The 4202-nt window shown below is 49.9% G+C and overlaps 1 long non-coding RNA gene across 1 annotated transcript; it reads right to left on the bottom strand.

The window, feature by feature from the left end:
• Positions 1 to 227: 227 nt before the first annotated feature.
• LOC123382243 lies at positions 228 to 3898 on the bottom strand. The gene is made up of 2 exons (XR_006590320.1): positions 3774 to 3898; positions 228 to 2834 (listed from the first exon to the last, which is right to left on the bottom strand). It is a non-coding gene; the product is annotated as an uncharacterized LOC123382243 (long non-coding RNA).
• Positions 3899 to 4202: the final 304 nt, after the last annotated feature.

Below are 4202 nucleotides of genomic sequence, written 5' to 3'. Positions count from 1 at the left end.
AATAAATCCCAGCCATGAGATCATTTCGACCACTCACACTAGAGTATGCGGCTCTAAATACGATTGTTTTTGACGTACAGCCACACAATAGGATGTCTAAATATTAATCATAATTTCTTAATACTATCAAACATTCAAATTTCAAGCGTTCAAACTTCGCACGTTCAAATTTGAAATTCAAGCATATGTATACAGATATTTTTAAAGTCTGTTTATTATTTTTGAGAGAGAGAGAGAGCAAGAGAGAGAATGCAAGTGGGGGGGGGGGCAGAGAGAGACTCCCAAGCAGGTTCCCACGGTGTCAGTACAGAGTCAGATGAGACGGATGATCTCACCACTGTATAAATACCTTCCCCCCTTTGTAATTACCAAGGAATGTCTGGGACACACGTGGAGACTGTATGCAGATCCTGTTTAGGATACATTTTAACATTTAAAAAAAAGTGTGTTAGAGAGCAGGAGACAGGATTGCTTCTGGTTCTCAGGGAGTAAACATTTTATTTGGGGGTGGGGTGGTGGAGGAAGACAATAGACCAGCAAATAAACAGTTAAGAGGTTCAGAGGGTCAGCCCCCCCCCCGCGAAGGCAGCGACTTTGTCTTGTTTACTGCTGTGTCTGTTGCCTGAAAGAGCACCTGACACGTCCGCTTTATAAAGTCATGTTGGAAGCAATGAATGAAGAGCGTTAGGCGCTAAAAGGGGCTATTCGTGAGAGACTCTGGGGAGGGGTGAGGTGAGTTGTGTGGCTATTTTAGGTAGGAAGCTGAGTTGGAAAGAAGAGGAAAAGCAAATGTAAAAAGTCCCTGAGGCCAGACAGAATTTGGTGTGTTTGATGAGCAGAGAGAGGGCCAGGGATGGGGGGTGGGGGGTGGGGTGGCAAGGAGAGCCAGCAAGGCTGAATCCGAGTCCCCTCGAGGTCAGGCTGATGGGTTGGCCAGTGGAGTGGGACGCTGCAGACCGGGATGGGTAGTGTGGATTTTACAGGGGAAGCCTGGTGTCAGGACAGGGTGATGTGATGGGGGGTCCCTTGCTATAGAGAAAGACATCTTTTTGTGCCTTCCTGTGGACTTCTTTTACCATTTTGGGGACCCACTGGGGAACCTAATAAAAGTTGTATGTAAACACATGCAATTTTGTGTGCAATTTCGGGGGTTCAATGAATGCTCAGGTTCAGACTATCTGGTTTGTCGCACCCCTTGGACAGAGAAGTGGAGACTCACATCTAATAACTAGCACCTACAGAGCCCTTAGTCTGTGTCAGGCTGTGTTCTAAGTACTTTATAAACGGATAGCACAGTCTTTGCCACAATCCAAGATGGAAGGTCCTTGATGATCCCCCATGGTATAGATGGGAAAGAGAGAACGAGAGAGGGCTGCCTTTTCCATGATCCCACAGGTAGCCAATGACAAAGGAAGGGTGACAAACCCGGAGTCTCTTCTTAGCTATTAGGCCAGGACTCCCTCCAAGTTAACTCAAGCTTAGGGGGCAAAGACACTCTGAAATCCATGCTAGGTCTTTCCAAGGGTCTCAGGCTCAGTGGCTAGCAACTTTGGTTATTGGACCCCAGCCGCGCCAAGAAAGCTGGGTAAATAAAGCAAGGATTGTCATTGCTGGGTCAGGTGAGGACCCCAGGCTTGGGAGGCGGGGAGGCTGGGTTGTGGAGTTCCACAGCTGGCAAGGTGGGCACGGGGAGAGGATCCAGTCAGGGTGTGCGTTGTGTGCGTTTGTTGCTTGTTACCTTGTGTCTGCTCCTGGGGTCCGTGGGAGTATTTGAGCTTTAGTAAATGAGAGCATAGGCTCGGGAAGGTGGCATGGCTTCAACTCTTGCTCACGGCTCACTAGCTGGACTATTTCGGGCAAATTACTTAGCGTCTCTGTGTCTCCTTTTCCTTGTCTGTAGAATGGAGGCAATCACAGCTTCCACCTCATAAGGCTTTGTGAGGGAGGATTCAAGGAGATGGAGCATGTCGGGGGTCACCCAGCCCGTGGCAAGGGGCTCCTCAAGGGCAGCCTATCCGATCTAGTGCGTCATTCCACAGTGTCTGCTGGGTGACATTCCATCAACTTCACTGTGCCTCCTCTGGGTGTTATGTTTGCCAACCCGTGTACTCCTGAGCGCTTGGAGGACCTGCGTCGATACTTTCCGCATCTTCTGTCCCCAGGGCTAGTTACAAGGTTAACCCTGGCATCCACTCTCAGACGCCCGCGCAGGCCCGGGTTCCGGAACCACGCCCTCTCCCCAGCCCTCCAATCCCAGGGCTAAACAGCGACAGCTACCTTCCCTCTCCCGGAAGCCTGCTTTCCTTAGCCACGCCCAACATTATGTGGTCACGCCTCAGCCCTCCAATCCCAGGCGTGAGGCCGTTAAGCCACGCCCATCTGTCAATTCCACGGCTGGGTGTGCCGAAGTCCTCCCACAGCACACCACGCCTCCCTCTCTTCCCGCTCTAGCCACGCCTTCTCCCCCACCGACTCCAGCACCGCCCCCCTTCTAGCACCTGGCCTGGAGCAGTCACTAGATTGTGGAAGGGTGTGGGTCCTGGAGACTTTATTTGCCCGCAAAAAGGTCTTGCCATGGGAGGTTGGCGAAGTACATCTTGCCCTACGGACACATGAATCTCTGGGCCTCGCGGGGTAGGCAGAAGCCGACCCAGAGACCTCTGCCCACCCCCTCTTGGTCCGCAAGTGATCTGTATTTGAAAAACGTCTCCAGGGATCAATCTTCCGGTGGGGAGAATAGAGCCAAAGGCACCTGGGGTGATGTGGGGATACCCCTCACCAAAGGCCGCTTGTTTTCTACCTTCATCCTCAAAGTTCCACCCAATCTCTGGAATCTATAGCAAGAGAGGAAAGCGTTATGATTGTTTTGTTTTGTTTTTAAAGGGGGGCGGTCAGAATTGGGCAGACTCCCTCCTGCCTCTAAGATGCAAAACTTTAAAAAAAAAAAAAAAGGAAAGGAAAGGAAAGAAAGGGAAATGACAGTTCATTTACTAAAATCAACAAATGAACTACATATCGGTATCACTGGGAAGGACCCAGAGTGGGGGGTCATTCATCGCTGAGTGAAGAGAGGAGTGAAAGGTAGATCCAGGGAAGGTGAGGAGGGGGCTTCTGGGGTCTGCCCCCAGCCACCTTCCCTGGATTTCTGTATTTTCGCTTCTCTTTTTCTCTTTCTCTGGGTCTCTACTCACCCCCTCATGATACGTCCGTCCTGCTCTCTCTGGGTTTCTATCCCCCATCTCTCTGGCTCTCCCTCTCTTGTGTGTCTCTGTCCTTTCTCTGCGTCTCTTGTCCCTCTCTCTGACTTCTCCCCTCCTCTCTGGGGTCTCTGTCTGTTTCTCTCCGACACTGAGTTTCTCTGCCTTCTCAGTCTCTGCCATCTACCTGGATTTTTGGCCATGCCCCTTCTCAGCCCTCCAACACCAGGGCTGAAGACTGTCCATGCATATTTCTCCCCATCAATCTCCCCACTCTACTCCTCCCAGGGTCCTCTTCTGTATCACTGGTAAGGGGCAAGTGATTAGTGTTCGCAGACAGAAGATTAGCAGAGGTGACAGAAAGAAGTTAGGAAGGCTTCTCCACCTTCCCCTTCCCCTTCCTTGGGCAGCACGCATTGGTGATGGTGGAGCCTATAAATGGACATCTACTTTGAGCCCACATTGTACTGTTGTGTGAGCAGGAGCTAACCTGCTGTTGTCCTAAGCCATTGAGATGTCAGGGTTTATTTGTTACAGCAGCTAAAGTTACCTTACTACCTACCATGCCCAACCTACCTTCTCATACAGAAAGCTGACAAGACCCCAACATTAAAATTCCTGAATCTTCAATTCACATATCCATCTCCAATGGTAGGACAATGTCTTCTCATATTAGGACCCAACTCACATCCTGCCGAAAGCTGAGTGAACATTTAAAGGTAATCTTACCCCAATCTTAGTCTCAATTCTACCTTTGACCTAACCTGACTCTGACCTCAGGTAAATCCCTAGCTCTGTTTCTGGTATAAACCAAACTTGAATCTGTCCTTGAACCCAACACTGTCTTGGCCTAATTCTCTCTCTAATGACCTTGGCCCTGATGCTACTCTTAAGTAAGTCTGATGATTATGACCCACTTATATCACAAGTCTGAACCTTAACCTGGTCCTAAGCAGAGATTCACGCTGACCTTGATCTCTGTGTCAGTCCCAATCCAGCCCTAGA

The sequence above is a fragment of the Felis catus genome, chromosome E2, assembly GCF_018350175.1.
Source record: "Felis catus isolate Fca126 chromosome E2, F.catus_Fca126_mat1.0, whole genome shotgun sequence".
NCBI classification, from domain to species: domain Eukaryota; kingdom Metazoa; phylum Chordata; class Mammalia; order Carnivora; family Felidae; genus Felis; species Felis catus.
This window is presented reverse-complemented; position numbering and strand designations above follow the sequence as displayed.